General features: G+C 33.5%; 1 protein-coding gene across 9 annotated transcripts in view; it reads right to left on the bottom strand.

Annotated features, from left to right (window-relative positions):
- LOC143230325 (apicoplast pyruvate carrier 1-like) overlaps positions 1 to 18,291 on the bottom strand; it is a 124,851-nt gene that overhangs the window by 60,021 nt on the left and 46,539 nt on the right. The window contains exon 1 of one of the 9 annotated variants that reach the window (XM_076463676.1): positions 7,901 to 8,219. The exons of the other annotated variants lie outside the window; for them this stretch is intronic. The gene's annotated coding sequence lies outside the window, so the exon portion shown is untranslated. Of the gene's footprint in view, positions 1 to 7,900; positions 8,220 to 18,291 lie in introns of those variants that run through there. 9 annotated transcript variants of the gene reach the window in all.

Raw genomic sequence — 18,291 nt, 5'->3', positions numbered from 1 at the left:
TTAGCTACATCCAATTACAAATTCTAAGAACACATTTTAGACTTGTTGATATGTAATGCAAACAGACACCGGCAAAGTTGAATTTGCAATACAGAACCATTTGAGATAGCCATAGATTAACTTGTAGTTGTTTTTTATTATCATTGTTACCAAGTGAGTGTGTTTTGATGAAAAATAATAGTTTTTATTGACCTTTCACCGCTAATTTCTCCAGGTTCATTTCCTTGGCTGTGGCTTCACTAAACTGTAGATAGAGACAAGGGGAATGAAGTTAACCCATTCATGCGTATCACCAACAGAACATGATTTGAATAAATTATTAGAACATGTTGCAAAAAGGTATTTTTTTTTTTATCTAACAACTGTTCTTATGAAAAAGATAGATGAAAATTCTATGGAATCAAGGATCACATATGATTAAATAACATGTTTTTAAGTTGCCATAGGACAATTGGCTAAACCAACTTTTCTCAACTGTTTGGTTTATTTTGAATTTATGGAAAGCCCTCCATCGGCAAAGTGGTATGCCTGAAAACATATTCTGCTACAAACCGGGTTTCGATACCCGTAGTGGGCATAGCACAGATAGCTCTTTGGTTAGTTTGGTGCTTAATAACAAAAAACAATTTCGGAAAAAGCTACACGAGAACTAACTGTGCTTGCAGTCCATAATTTAGCAGTGATAAACTAGAGATAAGTCAACTCTACCCACCGCCAACGCTTGGGCTACTCATTTACCAAGAATAGTGGAATTAACTGACACATTATAATGCCCACACTCTTGAAAGGGTTGCGTTTTCGGAGAAGGGGATTCAAACTCTCTAATCGCAGATTGAGAATCAAACGTCCCTAACACCAAGATATGCCAGGCCTCACGCGTCCTGAGCAGAGTAAAACTATACATTACACGAGAAATGTAGGTGGCAAACTTATCTTTTTAAAAATAATCTGATGTTTCTGAATATCAAAACTAACTTAACGGTGAATGTCAGTGTCAAATGTACTGCTGAAGAACAGATTACATCCAACTCTCTTATTTCAGGATACAAAATAGGTAATCTGGGTAAATGTTTAGAAAGTAAATGTTACCACAAGCCAATATTTATTAGTTTACATTTGCACTTTGATAGTTTCTAACATGCTTGGTTTGATGAACGGGAATTCGAACCCTCGACCCTCAGATTGCGAGTGAAGCATCCTAACCACATGGCTATGTAAGCTCAAATATTACTGTAAACATATATTAATGTTTTATAGTTTCATTCAATAATAATTTCATTGCGCAAAAGTTTAGAATATTTCTGGAAATCAATTATTCTATCACTGTGGCTAATTTTATCTTATTACTAATTGGAGTACCCGTCCGTTGGGCGAGTAAAAATAAAAGTTTGTAATAAAGGATAAGAAACTGTGCTTCTACTTCTTTTTTCTTAATATAAACATTAAAGATACAATAAAAATACATAAAGGTAACAAATACTGAAAAGAAAGATATTATTTTCAAGATTTCTAACAATAGTGGTTATATAATTCATTGCATTGTTGAGGGATATATATTGGTAGTTTTCTGAAATAAGATGGAGCGAGGCCCAACCTTATCCCCATAACCCTTTTCGTGTCGTTCTTTATTACTTTAAGTTCGGTGCTGATTAATCAAGAAACGTGGAAATGTATAAAAACTGATACGCATACACACATATTGACGTTTATTTATAAAGAGGAATATTTATTTATGAACCATTTTACTATCCTTAAAGGTTATAAAATCATCTTCTCATCATATTGACTTCATATTTCCTATTAATAACTTGTATTTAATTGTTGTGTTGACTATCTTCCACGCATAGCTACATAGTGGACTATTTGCGCTCTGTACGTAGCGGGGAATCGAACTCTGGACTTAAGTGATGTAAAATTCTAAAATTAATGCAGATAACCGAATAACAATTAAAGAAGCTGAAACGTTATTTCCTAATTTATAATAACGGTTCTTTTACTTAAGAGATTGTCTTTTCACTTCTTTACTAAATCAAAGTTCGTTATTGGTTTCTTGGAGCATTGTTTTCTTCTACTATGTTATATTATATAACATTTTCATAAAGGTACAAGACGAAAAATGACGTTATACGTTTTATTACCTGTCATTATTTTCGTGTCGGATTTCTAGCAATTCCTTATTTTAAAGTAATACATTACGGAGAAGGCAGCTAGTCAGCATCACCCATACCAAACTCTTGGGTTACCTTTTACGTACTAAACGTGGGTTGCCCGTAACATATAACGCCCCCAAGAATGAAAGGGCAAGCACATACGGTAACGAAGTACCGTTGATTGGGAGTCGACCGTCCTAACATCCAATTACTAGATCCACTGCCTGTTAAGGAAAGAAATGAGGCTTATAAAACAGCAACTTCTAAACTGTCCGATTTGTGTTAATCAGTGGTTTGTAATCACCTTGTAACTTCACCTAAAAGTGTAAATTTTAAGGGTGGTGGGGGTTGAAAGATTTTGTTGCATTTCTTTATGGGAGAGTAATACAATTCAACTTTCTAATCTTTATTATAACGGATTTACTGTTATACATTTATTTAATATCTATGTTTGTTTCACTTCAGTATACATTTAGAAATGCATGTAATTTGTATTGTTAAATGTGTATTGCTAAAGTCCCGCCTGTCCTCTAAATTTGTAGAAGATTCTCAAGTGTATGAACCAGCAATGTATGATGTGTATATAAAACACTAGTGATTGCCAGTATTATTATCAGTTCAATTTTCGAGAATCTCGTCTGATGAGTATAAAAGGTAGCCATCGCAACACGAAAGGAGACAGATTAATATAGTTCGTTTGCTGCAGCTAGTAGCATCGGAAGCTATAATGGCGACAATAGCTTATTAATATGAAAATTATAGATATTTGACCAGATACAAACTTCAGTGAATTAACTTAGGGCGTTAGTGTTTCTACGATGACATTAGATGTTTTTGTCGGGGAAAAAAAAACACCAAAAATCTCACGTATGAAGAAACTAGCTTTTTTCCCCGTCAAGAGAAGTGTATCCGTGTATCAACATAGAATTAAGTCGCTTTGCGTGAACCGTCGATAAAAGATTCAGTTTCAGATCAGATAGAGGACTCAATATTGTTTGTACGTTTCTAATACTTTTCTACATATAAATTATTATTTGTATTAAGTACTTGTAACAACCGTTATTACAAATTGTATTGTTGTTTGTATATTAAAACATATTTGTATTAAAAAGAAAATCTGGATTACAATCTTGTTTGCAAATATCATAAATGTGATACATATTAACATTTAATTAACTTTCAAATTTAAAATTTCTGGTTATTTGAAATCTTAATAACTAGTGTACCTTGCATAATAAATAATTATGATACGTAACATTATAATATACAATTATATAATATTTTTATATTACTCATCTATATAAATAAATTTGTCTGTACAGAACTTTCCTCGCAAATTTCATATCGTTAAAAAGTCTTTTGTCCGAGAAGCCCTGATTGCACTTGGCTTTGTCTTCAGAATCACCTTACCTATTTTTTGCTTAGTCAAACTTTTTAATGCAACAAGTATGGTACACGATGGCACAATGTCGTTATCATCATATGGTTTGTTTGTTTTAAATTTCATCCAAAACTAGATGAAGGCTATCCTGCGCTAGCCGTCCCTAATTTAGCAGTGTAAAACTAGAAGAAAGGCAGCTAGTCTTCGCCACCCACCGTCAAGTCTTAGGCTACACTCTTACCAACGAATAGTGGGACTGATCGTATATTATGACGCCCCCATGGCTGAAAGGACAAGCATGTTTGGTGTGACGGAGATCCGACTCCGCGACCTTCAAATTGCGAGTTCAGTGCCCTAACCATCTGGCCATTCAGGGCCCTATCATCATACAATGACTGTTTAGTTTTTTTATTTGTAAACTATCTTACACAAATAACACTTAATATGCGTGTAATTTTATCTAAAATGAGCTTTACACTAAATACAACTGTTGTGGGGTTTCTCGGCTTAATTAGGTCTAAAATACGCATGCGCAGTTTGTTCAAAACCATACGCTTATTATTTTGTGAACGAGTAATCAGACATTTCTGAATATTTAGCTAAGTTTGGCATAATTTATTTTACATTGCAATAATTCAGCTTTGTTTCAGTCCATACTCCATATACTGCTATAAACACCTATTAGCTATATTTCTCTTTATTAAGGGTTTTTTCTTTTTGTTTCTTTCCTTCAGCTAGTAAAATTGTCATACTCTGAACACTATAATCACCACCACTTTATTATTTACTTAACGTGTATTTTTCATTAAATAAATTTACGGGAGATTGTTTGTATAACCGCATAAATGTTTTTTGTTTTGTTTTTCAAATAGACCAGGATTTACCGATTTAACATGTCTGCAAGAAAGCGTAGATTAATTGATGTTCGTGAAAATGATAGAATAAGGAATATTCATACGAAGTGCATGAAAATTATGCAAATGTTTTTGTAATCGCGGTTAGTGAATTAGTATTCAACTCTGATTTCAGTTTCTTAATAGCTTAGGCATCTTTGATTCTTACACCTTGCTCGTTATGGGAACGACACATTTCAAATGTGGAGTATTAAACAGAAGGCCAGACACCATCTCTTCAGTCACCATAAAATGTATCTTTTTTATCATTTCTGTATTAAATATGTCATCTAGTATGTTAAGAATTTTATGTAAAGAAATAGTGTTTTTGATCTGCATACACATATAGTATTCAAGAAAATTAATCCGTACCCAATCATATTCCAAAAACATATTTTCGGTATTTCCAGTATTTAAGTACACAAATATAAGTTGTTTGGATTACCAGATTAATTTATAATCTGTGTGTGTGTGTGTGTGTGTGTGTGTGTGTGTGTGTGTGTGTGTGATTTTCTTATAGCAAAGCCACATCGGGCTATCTGCTGTGTCCATCGAGTGGAATCGAACCCCCAATTTTTTAGCGTTATAAATCCGAAGACAATTTTATTGGAAGGTTGTGTGGGTTTTAAAATATTAAAGTGGAGTAGTTATATATATACTAAACCTCAAACTAGCTTCACGTCATAAACAATGTAGCATTTTCTTGTTATACTGTCGACTAGAAATAAATTATTAACTTACACTAAATTGTCAATATTCTAAGAGCCTAAAGTTACATTTAGAAATCTGGAATTTTTATAATCTCGTTAATTAATTTTAATTTGATTAATGTGGAGAAAGATGTTTCAAATTTAATTCCTGCCACACGCACCAGCCCAGCATCTATTAGTGCTGAGCCTAGTCAGAGGTATCATTCCAGAAACCGGTGATTTAGGATTGTTTCGACTATTGAAGTTCAACACAACATTTAACACGAAAAAAAACAAGCTCAGTAAATACAGCATAGTGAACTCTATACAGATTATACTATGATGGCGCCATACTGAACATTTTACAATCTTTCTTATATTTACTCTGTTAGTTTTTCAATTTCGCGCAAAGCTACACGAGGATAGTGGGATTGACGTAATATTATCACGCCCCCACGGCTGAAAGAGCGAACATGTCTGGTGTCACGGGGATTCGAACCCGCGACCCTCGGATTACGAGTCAAGTGCCTAACCACCTGGCCTATATTTACTCTCCATTACAGAAATGTCATTCTGAATTTGACAGTCGCGAGATAATCGTCTTATATCCTGCATCTGCTTCACCTTCAACACTGTACCTTTGTGCTCTACTGTGCCATTAGTTTCACAATATGCTGAAACTTATTAGTTCTTTATATAATTGCAATTACCCTTTTTGATGATAACGATACTATTTAGCCTATTCTCTTATGTTTCGCTGTCAATGCAGTAAATCAGTTGGCGAATCTCTGATTCAGCTGTATTGTCAAATCGAAAGAGATATATTCGAATACGTTCTTCCCTCATATGATCTGAACCAATGATTTACCTCTACACCAAAACCATCACATTAACAACCACTTCTAGAACATTTCAAGCATGTTTCATTGCTACATCGTTTTACTTTAGAAGTTAACTTCTCTATGTTGGCTTTCACGGTCGCGGGTCAGATCAGGTCACGAGTCTAGTTCGGTGACTTGTATCTCAAAAATGGTGTCAAACGTCTTTTTTTCTTAATAAAAACAACTCAAACCTTTCAGGAAATACCCATTTTTCTTTTTTTTTATGGCAGGTGTTATAAATAACACTTCAATTTTTAATGCATTCTTTACCTCTCGCAAACGTATAACAAAACATATTTAATCTTTAAAACAAGTCAGGCACTTAATTTGATACTACCTTTCAAAATTCCCTTTCTTTAGTCGGGGTATGGGCTTTTTACTCTAAATTTCCACTAGAGCGGACTGTGGATCACTCTACTGCAAGGCCCGGCATGGCCAGATGGGTTAAGGTGTTCGACTCGTAATCTGAGGGCCGCAGGTTCGAATCCCCGTCGCACCAAACATACTCGCTCTTTCAGCCGTGGGTGCGTTATAATGTTACGGTCAATCTACTATTCGTTGGTAAAAGAGTAGATTTTATTATTATTATTATTGGTTTTTCCTTTTCTTAATTAATTAAAGTCATCTGCCACTTCGTCAATGTTACGGTTGACCTCCTTTACTACGTTCAATAGGACAAAATAAACGACAATGAAATTTTCGTAATCAATAATGAGCACAGGAAGACAGAATAACATTTTTGTTTTCGCTCTTCATAATTTCCTCTAACAGAATTGGTGCCTTTAAATATAGACTAAACATCATACACAAATTTTCATCAACACAAAGAATCTTCTACATTAAAAAAAACTGGTAATATTAAGAACGTTAGAAGCTAAAGTTTTCCATAGAAACCGGTACCTTGAGATAAAACTTCATATATTTTGCGCGATTGTAACATTAGCTATTCGACACTTTGAGCCTGCTATACACGTACTTACATCTTAAAGTCGATATAATGAATTGTTTGTTTTAAAGCAAAGACACATTGGATTATCTATCTTCTGTGACTACTGCACGGAATCGAACTCTAGACGTTAGCGTTGTAAGTCCGAAAACTTACCTCTAGGACCCGATAATTAAAAATACAAAAAAGTGACAACATGCATTACGACGTTATTAAAAACATTAAAAATACGTTTTTCATTTCTGGGGTTAAAGGAGAATGTATATAATGTTTCGTTTACAATATTTAATCCTTTAATTCATTACCTTTCGCTTACCTAATTTGTTTATAATAGAATACAGTAAACAACATACCTCAAATTATATATTTTACACAACAAAATCGTTAAGCTCTTCAGTAATTGTTACAGAATTTGTAAAACAATAATTATGAGACAGTTCCCCAAACATTGAGTATTTGAACAAACTAGACCCTTCAGCATTTTTTTTATCAAACTGATACAGACTCATTCTACCATAAACTAACATACAGATAATGTTTTATACGAATCTTGGTGGGCATAAGGGTACATTACACACACACACACACACACACACACACACATATATATATATATATATATATAGTTTTTTTATTTAATTAGATAATTTTATTACTGTTTAAGATATAATACCTCAGTAAAATACTGCCATTAACTAAACATCCTGAACACGATCAGTACGACCAAGGTATTTAAAAATTCGCAGCCTTCAGCTCCCAACAAAAATTATAAAATAATACAATACGGTGTTGTCTGTGATAACTACTACACGCGGAACTAATTCATTCAGCATAGACAATTACATATTACTTATTTAATTTAAATATTTTAACTTACTAATTATGAACAACTACTTACAAGACATAAAAACTTAAAGCTATTCTAGACTGAACACAAAATTAAGAACTGCGTTAACTTACCCGTCAAATTTACCAAGTCAAGAACAAGTAAGTGGTAACGACAAAGCGAGGGAAAGAAACAGCACCTATGAACCACTCGCACATAATGAGATCGTGAATATTCAAAGGCGTATTACACTACGAGAACGTGCTTAGAGGAAACTTTTTGTTTAACATTTAGTAAATTAACATTCGCGCATACAACTACTACTACACGCTGAAAGGACTTTGTAACTACGCGTTATCTCCCCACTCCCTTCTCCTATACAGTGAATCAGCATATTTCATTAACGTAAAATGAATCCGTATTGTGTGATCCGTATCAAATGGTCAGTAAAATAAGCGATCCGAAACCAAATCTTTCCTACCAAATTTCTTGTTTGAGAGTTACTTCGGAACAAAGAAGTGTAGATGTGGGATCTCTAACCTGTTGACTGCCAAGTATGTCAGCTGCTACGGCAGCTCCTATGGCGGTCTTTTTCAACAAAATTGAGCAACAAATACTATTTTTTCTCTAAGTCATACTTATAGTATTACACAAAATAAAGAAATATGTACAAAACACGAAAACAATAATACACAAAATGTCATTTTTGGGTATTGAAATACATGACATTTAATAATTCACTCTTGTGTGAAATGTTTTGAAGCAGGGGTCAACACAAAGAGCTACTTTGCAATCAGTACATTCATATCTGCTTTCCCTCCTCGTAGATTTGTCAGAGCACACTTTACACTTTCTAGTGGGGTACTTTTTTTTTCTGTTTGAGGAATAAGTGTTGAGAAGTGACGTTCTGTGAGGCGAAGGGGGTTTTCCAAGGAAGGCCGGCCTCCGGTGTATTTTGGGCGCTGGGTGTGGTAATCTTCAATCAGGGTACGGATGACACCGAGTCTAAACTCCAGGAGAGACAGGTTGTTTCCGAGTGACTTGTAAACTACCAAAGCATTGTACACTGCTATATCCATCATGTGAAAAAATATTTTTGTACCATTTGACAGCCTTGCGCATACTTGGATAAGCATGCAACATACTGTTACATAAGTCAACCCCTCCCACATAACGATTGTAATCAATGACACATTTTGGTTTTACAATAGCTGCACCAGTAGCACGGTTGGTCTTTTCAGTGTTTTGCATGGTATTGTCATGTATTGTACTCAACATGAAAATGTCCCTCTTATCCTTCCAGTAAAGAACACCAATGCTGTCTTTTTGTGCACTTCCATTTCTCCCCTTTGGATATTTGTAAAACATTTCGGCGTCCCAATTTGATTTTTCATTACTGTCCCACACAAATTGGTGTCACGATCAAGCAATGACTTCACTAAAGTTGGACTTGTAAAAAAACGATCCAAACAGAGCTTATAATTTTGTCCAAACAATGGTTCCATCAATGTGCGTACAACACGTTCGCCCTGTCCGCCCTCTTTAGTGCTGTACTGTGTTGTAGCACAAGTGTAGATGAAAAAGTCCCAAACATAGCCTGTTACATTTACACATAACTCATGACTTCTGACCCCAAACCTAGCCCTTTTAGATGGAATGTACTGTCAAAATCCCAGTCGACCCTTCCATAGTATCAAATATTCGTCAATACAAACATGTTTGTTTCGTACATATGGGGTTCTAAAGTTTTCCCGTAAATGGTCAACAATGGGCTATATCTTGTGCTGTCGTTGGTCAACAATATTTTCCTAGGTATTGTCAGCAAAGTGTAGCATCGATAGCAGCAAAAAAAAACGGTTTTTTGACATGCACTGACCAAAAATGGGTGTGGCAAGCAAATGGTCAGTACTGAAGTACATGGAAATAGCTGGTTTTCTTTCTATGCTAATTAGCATTATCAGACCCATAAATTCATAAATATCCTTCTCATTACTTGGCTTCCATGATTTTACTCTAGAATGTTCCTTCAAATCAGCGCGAACCCTCATAGTTTCTGCATATTTATTGGTCTCTATTACAATATGGTTGACAATTGTGGGAGGGAAAAACTTTTGAAAACAATGAAAGGGCTTTGAGTATTGGCTCAAATCGTCGTACTGGACACCATGATTTTCTGAGAAGGGGTTTATAACTGGAGCAGCAAAGGATTCAGCATTCCAATCATTGTCATTAGGGCACTTTTTCTTGGAACTGTTTTTACCACGACTTGCAATTTTACGTTTACTCCCTGGTGTTATCGCCCGTTTACCACTTCTGGTTGATGGCCAGTTATCATCATCTTCACTAACATCTGAGCCTTGTATTTCCGTATTTTTCAAAGAATCTTCAAAATCCGAATCTTCTGAATCGCCACTGCTATCTTCAAACTCCGAACCAAGTTCAAAGTACAACTCTAATGCTTCTTCATTTTGTAACTTTTTTCGTGACGCCATTTTGGATCGAAAGTGAAACAATTTGTAAGTAGGTCAAGTGCATGTATGGTGCTGACATCTAGCGTTGAAGTTAGGTATTATTGAGAACAAATTAACTCGTCCGTGGTACTGTTACCGATCGGCTTGGACGAGTTATCTCGTCTACGGCACTGAACAGGTTAAACAAAGGTAAAAGCAACTCGTGCAGTAAAACTTCATTCAATTACTTTACATATCACAGACATTTGTCAATAATAAATGAATAAATAAAACATTCTCATATACTTTACACTGTTTGCAACGTTATGAACATAGAACTAATAGTATTTTTAACGTGTGGTTTATTTTAGTAGAAATATATTTTTTACATCCTTGATAAAGATACTAATTATATGAACTTCATTTTCCTGTTGTATATATCAGATGTTCCGCACAAATTCAATAAACGTTTGGATGTTATCAACGGTAACCACTTAAAATCAGTAGCTAGCCTTTTCTTCGTACAAAATGTACGAATGCGAACTCTAAGGCTTTGTTAATAATACCTATTTTCTAATGCGTGTGTTTTATCTATTTTTTTCACAAGAGACACATCAGAATAATATAGAGTTTAAATGTACGAAGACGTCACATTATGTTTTAAAACGTTTTACATACTAATAGACAAAAATGGAGTTTTACATTGGCGACGAGGAGGAACAACAAAATAGCCGCAGAAAATATAGGGATTAAGGATATAGTGTAAATTAAGCCTGGACACGTAGCGTAGGAACCAAATCAACTTTTTTTTTATCCATGGGACAAACATAAAATGAATGGATCCATAATATTTAGTAAATAAGTATATTTAATAAAATCTAGAAATAAGAACAAATCACCCTTTTTTAACCCCAAATCTAAAACGTGAGATGAACAGACCCATAAAACAGAAAGGTGGATATTTATAATTGAAATTAGCCAGCTGAATAAATTACATTATTTCAGTCACAGAACTCAAACAAGAGGTTATTTGACGTTTACTGGCGCAAAGCAACTAGGCTATTTGCGCCAAACAACCGACAAAAAATAAAAGTAAAATCGTTATAAAATGTTAAAAATGGATCAAAGTAAAACTGAATAAACTTTAAACAGCAGATAAAAAATTTAATAGAGTTAAAAAGGTCAATGATCTTTGAAAATTTAAAAACATTAGAAAAGTGGACAGTTTCCATCGCCAATGACACTGTCCAACGTCTGGGGTGAACCCGAGGTGAAAACTTATCTAAAATGATGCCGTCGTTCATGCATGGCCAGTTTCAGATAATATGTTTTTTTCAATTTTATTTATTTTTTCCTTAGAGGGAGGTATCCATAATAATTAGAATACATTTCAGTGCTCACTGTCCCCACAAACCATAAAATCCTTCGAGGTGAAGCAATACAATTCTAAACAAGGACAATGCAACAATGTCATTGTTTCGTGAGCACTATACCTAATACCAGTATCAGACAATGTCCACAACACCTGTTAAGAACGTTCAACACTGGTACAAGGTTGATCCTAGCCCAGGCGGATCAGCCAATTGACCCAGGGTGGGCCACCCCAAGGCTGCCCATCTACAGGAATTCAAGGCTAAAGTGGTGTGTTAAGGTTGGACCCTTTAATCACTAGGATCCTCTCCTCCCCTTCACAGGTTGTCACACATGGCAAGCATGTGGGTGGATGTTCAGATCCCAGAGGAGGTAAAATGAAAGTACAGAATCTTTTAGGGGAGATCCTTTCATCATGTACAGGAATTCACCTTGAGGGGCTCAGAACATGAGATGAATGGAGCCATAACATTTAGTAAAGAGGGTGGTTTTAATAGAAACCAGCAATATAAACAAATTATCTTATTTTAATCACAAAATTAAAACATTAGATGAATACACCCATAATGTAGTAAATGTTATATCTATAATGGAAACTAGCCATTTGAATAAATCATCCTGTTGGAGAATTGAAACGTAAGATGAATGGAGCCATAAGATTTAGTAAATTAGATATCTTTACTGAGAACTAGCAAAGTCACTTAACAAAGTTTGGAATTTTATTGGATAATCAACATGGTTCCACTAAAGGAAAACAATTTTTTACAGAGCTTTTTACATTCTTTAAAAAGGTTACTGCTTACGTAAATGAGGGTAAGGATGTAGATTTGGTGTACCAGGATTTTCAGAAAGCATTTGTCAAGGTACCACATAAAAGGCTTCTAAAAATTCTCTCTATAGGTGTGAGGGATAAGTTGGTTAAATGGAGAGAAAAGTGACTGATTACAAGTAAGCAAAAAGTTGTTATAAATGGAGTTTAGTTAAACTGCACTAATGTCACAAGTGGGGTGGGGTATCTCAGGACTCAGTCTTAGGATAATTACTCTTTTTGATTTATAACAATGACACTGATAAAAGAATGGTCAATAAATTACTTACATTTGCTAATGATATTAAGGTTTTGGGTGTTGCCAGCTGTGAAGATGCTATTGCTTTACCAAAAGATTTAATGAATTGGGCAAATAAATGCCTGATGAATTTAAATTATAATGAATGCAATATAACACACATAGGTTATCATAATTGTAATTATCAGTATAATTTGGATGGGAGTAACATTAACATCATTACCCAAATAAAGCATCTTGTTGTAGTGGTTGATCAGTTTCTGAAGCCATCTAAGCAGTGAGCTGTTACTAGTGGTAGGACAAATAGGATTTTAGGTTGAATCTACAAAAATATTGAATACAAATATAAAGAACTTATAATTTCATTGTATTGGTCAATTTGGGCTACTTACCTCAGTAAGAACATTGAATTATTGAAATGGGTTAAGAGGAGTGCTGGGATAGAAAGGTTGTGATATGAGAAGTTAAGATTTATAAAACTGCTTTCTCTTAAAATAACAAGAGTTAGAGGGTACTGATTGAGGAGTTTAAGATTGTTACAGGAATTGACAGCAGTGAACCCCCATCTATTTTCCTACTTAATGGTAAGAATGTTAAAATGAGAGGGGACAAATATAAATTTTGGAATGGTAGGTGTAATCTTCACCAAAGACAGTTTTATTTTTCAAACAGGGGTGTTTGGACTCTGGAATAAGTTGCCTTTGGCAGTAAATTTAAGTGAATTTAAAGGAAGGATCAAGAAACATGTGAATGATAAGAGTTGGTGGCAAGATTTTGTTGTTGTTTTTCCTAATAGTTTTAGTTTATTGGATAGAACAAGTTAGATGGAGCAATAAGTCCCTTGTTGTCCCTAAACATGAGATGAAAATAACCAAATATTTAATAAATTCAATGTCTTTAACCCTTAAACAGTGGGAATGTTGTAGGTAGCTGATCAACTGATGATGGATGCCGTTTAAGGGCTAATAGGAGCTAGCCATATGACAAATTACTTTATTTCAACCACAGATCTCAAACATAAGCTACAACAATTAGTAAACTAGGTGTCTTTACTGGAAATTAGCCATAAGAAAAAAAAAAAATCACCCTGACTTGAGAACTCAAACACAAGATAAATAGAGCTACAACATTAGTACTTACAAAATGTACAATTGCCTTATCTTTCCTCAAATCTATAATTATAGTTTCACAAAGTACTCATGTTTTCAAGTATCAGTTGTATAAACTAAATGTGTCTAATGGGAACTAGCCATGTAACAAAAACCACCTTATTTCAACCACAGAACTCAAACATGAGATGAACGGAGTTACAACATTTGGTAATCAATTTAGTAATTGGATATCAATTGTGATGGATTTAATATTATATTTGTATTTTAATATTTATGTTTGTTTTAGCTGAATATATATTTAGAAATCCATGTAACTCATACTGCTAAATGTGTTTTGCAAAATTTCTGCCTATTCACTAAATGTGTAGAAGATTCTCAAGTGTAAAAACCAGCAATTTATTACGTGTGTATGCAAATACTAGTGATTGCTAGTATTGTTGCTTTAGCTGAAATTTCTAGAAACTCTCTTCTCAATGCAATGCAAAAAGACAGTATATATTGTTGGTTTGCTACAGTTGGTATCCTTTACACCTTACGAGCATTAACTGTGATTAACACTTATTAATTTAGAAACTACAGATATTTGACAAGGAACATTTACAGATTTCAAACATTACAAACCATTTAACTCTAGCACATTAACTTCAGACATTAGTATTTCAATGAAGACATTGTATATCCTCAGATATGAAAAACTCAAGAGTGATCAGCAAAGAGCTACCGTGTTTCTCCGAAAATAAGACAGGGCTTATATCAATTTTCAATCCAAAATATGACACTAGGGCTTATTTTTGGGGGATGTCTTATTTTGATATATTGAAAAATGAAGTTACAAAGTAAAACTATTAAACTAACCATTTAAAATAAACTATTATTAAACTAACTGATTAATACTTAAACAAACAAATTAACTAACTATTAAACTAATTAATAAATTAATTTTTTTTATTTCTTTCCTCTTCCTGCCACTCTTAACTAGGGCTTATTTTAAGGATAGGGCTTATATTAAAACTATCCCCAAAAATCACACTAGGTCTTATTTTATGGGTAGGTCTTATTATCGGAGAAACACGGTAGTTAGCTTAGCTCCCCATTAAGTGAACAGTACCTATATTAACTCAGAATTAATTTGCTCATCATGAACCATTCATAAAATATACAGTTCCAGACCAGACAGAAGGTTCAACATTGTTTGTAAGTTTGTAAAGCTTTTGTATATAAATTATTATTTGTTGTAATTATTTGTAATAACCATTATTATAAATTGTATTATTATTTGTATATTAAAATGTATTTGTAATGAGAAAGAAAACTGTGTATCGATTTTATTGGCAAATATCATAAATTTGATACACCTTGAATTTGAATTAATTTTTAAATTAAAATTAAACTCAGTGTCAGGCTATTTAAAATTACAATACATAACATAATAAATTGGAGGATTGTCCAAAGATGTATTTTAATGTGTAACACAAAAATGGGAACTTGTTATATGAATTTACACAAAAATCACAATATATCACATTTTTCTACAACAAATGGTTAAAATAATTTCCCAGATTCAATTTTTGGATATCAACAGCAGTAAAGTTTTAAAAAAATTATATCAGAGTTAATGGCAAACCACATGTCATAATTGTTAAACTAACATGACATTATCATAGTCTTGAGTGCAGAGAAATAATATGACAAGATACTGAAGGCTGAATTACAAAAATAAAGGCCTCACATTTGGGTTATAATGTACAGATTTCCTTCATTCAGCATTCACTTCATTTGAGGCCCAGCATGGCCAGGTGGTTAAGGTGCTCGACTTGCAATCTGAAGGTCGCGGATTCAAACCCTCGTCACTCCAAGCATGCTTGCACTTTCAGACATTATAATAAATTTACAGTCAATCCCCCTATTTGTTGGTAAAAGAGTAGCCTAAGAGTTGGCAGTGGATGGTGATGACTACCTGCCTTCCCTATAGTTTTACACTGCTAAATTAGGGATGGCTAGTACAGATAGCCCTTGTGTAGCTTTGCACAAAATTCAAAACAAACCAAACTTTGTTTGAGCAACCTTATCATGTAAAAGTATAGATACAAGTATACATAAGATATGAGCACTATGTAAAACACCAAACCTCAAAAATGCAAAAGTAGTAAGAACTTTTCTTGTACAATTATCACAATTTAATAAAGGATATTCGAGCATAACAGCACTGCTCATAAATACAAAATAATCCACCAAGTTCATCTGGACCTACAGAATGATACAATGCTATCTAAGAATTTAACAGCCATTACTAATCCACTGATTACATATTTATATCCAGACAGACAGGCTAAATTAGAGAGAGTGATAAAAACTGGAAATGGGGCAGTGTACTACAATTAGACCCTGTATAAAACATATTGGGACTTATCACCAAGAAAAGTAGATACAAGAAATTCACAGACTGCAATGGAAAGAATATCCACAAATGTTGTCAATAAAGTAAACAAAATTTTCATTTTAAGCATGTCACACTGATTATTTTCAGACCACGAATCACTAGCAACACGTACATTAACAGAGGAATATAAATATACCAATATATCGAATGTAAAATGATTAAACAGCAGGTTTCAACTTCGCAGTAAAATATAAATAAAACAAAGATAATATTGCTATGTTCTAACCTGACACCCACAATCAGCTAATAAACAACAAAGGACATGCTGCAGGTAACCAGGGACATTACAGTTGATGAAAAGAGCCACAACATAATATAGAGATGATGCAGTTCATTAAGGATGTCTATAGAGGTTACAATTATTTAAAAAAAAAGAAGTGACTTCAGTTATAAACAAGTGTTGCACAAAATGACTGTGGTGGGTGGACTTACTTTGAAACTTACAAGACTGGTGATACTAAACAAACTAAAAAAAAAGGAAAAAAACATGCTCATGATGACTATCATAGAAGTAACATGACCAAAGGTTTCCTGAAAAAAGAAGTGTGATTTCCAGATCTAGATCAGGCAATAAAGAATAAAGTTAAAGATTGTCTGATATGTCAGTTATGAAAAAATGTAAGAAACATACAATAAAGTTTGAGAATATTCATCAATTCATTTATTAATTCTATACCAAATGTAAAGTACACCACAGTGGTATTGGACAACCTACCAAGACTCACTAAAGTTGAGTTCTTAATATCAATGGATGTTGGTACAGTATTAACTAAATTGGATGAAAAGAAATCCAGTTTTAGGAAGCTAGTAGTACTGAAAATAGACAATGAACTAGCATTTCAAAGTAAAATGTTTTCAATGTAAAATCAATGGATTTTAAAACAGTTTAAAATTGCACCACATTGGTTAGAAGCCAATGGTTAGGCTGAAACATTTAATGAAAAAACTGGGAAAGACATCAAGAATTGCAGTAGCAAAAGAAGAACCCTATAAGAAAAATAATTTAAAGGTCCTTCAGAAATTATAGAGCAATTATACCTCAATATTGCCAGTGTTTCCAGATAAAACATCCCTAACCTAACAAGACAAAGTGGTGTATATAGAAAAGGATCAAATAGCAAATGCAAGGGATAAAACACACCTGATATAACAGTATGCATAAAACAGACAGTGAATTACAAACTAGAACCTCCAGTCAAGTGATACAGTATTGGTAAACCAAAGAAAAATGAACAAGTTCATCTGTATCCCCAATCCATGCAACATATCAAATGTCAAAGTGTAAGAGAACCACGGTAATTGTGAAACATTGAAAAAACTATGTAAAAGAACATATACTGACAAAAAATGCTGAATTTCAAGAAAATACACCATAAAACAACATACAAAAATTCAGCTGCATTGTCTAATCAAGAAACAAATGGACTATAATGGAAATATACTATAAAAGGCATATCAACCTCAGTTCTAACTAATTTCCAAAATGAATGAGTGGAACAGTGAAAAATAAACTATTCATCTTGCTACCCAAATGAAAGGAGTGACTTTAACAATATTAAACAAGTTATTAACAATTATTCATCAATTTAAATATTCTACTTAAAACATTAGAGAGAAACAGAGTATGAACAAGTTAAAATGATATCAGGTTGTTACTAAAACTAATTAAGATTCACTTCAATGAATACAAATAGTACATGAGCTATAAACCCCTATCCTCAGACACCTGGAGCAGCAAAAGCTAAAGGAACTGCTATATGTTCAGGTCTTGTATATCCAGAGCAGCTAATAATGTCTTAAGACTTAGTTATTTTCTAGAGTCTTGTTTAGATTTTACAACTCACTTAGGGCTTGTTAGTCATGTTATAAAGAAACTCCTCCTTAGTGGCTTGTTCTCATTTTGGTAACATGTTCATTTCTCATCACGGTTCAATACTTCATTTCCTATACATTCTATGTAAAAAGATGTTAAATGTAAAACGTATTATTCTTTTGGGGAAAATATTTCTGTAATTCATATTTAAAAAAAAAAGCAGTTTATACTATTTATTTTCCATTTTTCCAATGTATTCCATAGGACATTAC

Source organism: Tachypleus tridentatus, chromosome 10 (genome assembly GCF_004210375.1).
Source record: "Tachypleus tridentatus isolate NWPU-2018 chromosome 10, ASM421037v1, whole genome shotgun sequence".
NCBI classification, from domain to species: Eukaryota; Metazoa; Arthropoda; class Merostomata; order Xiphosura; family Limulidae; genus Tachypleus; species Tachypleus tridentatus.
This window is presented reverse-complemented; position numbering and strand designations above follow the sequence as displayed.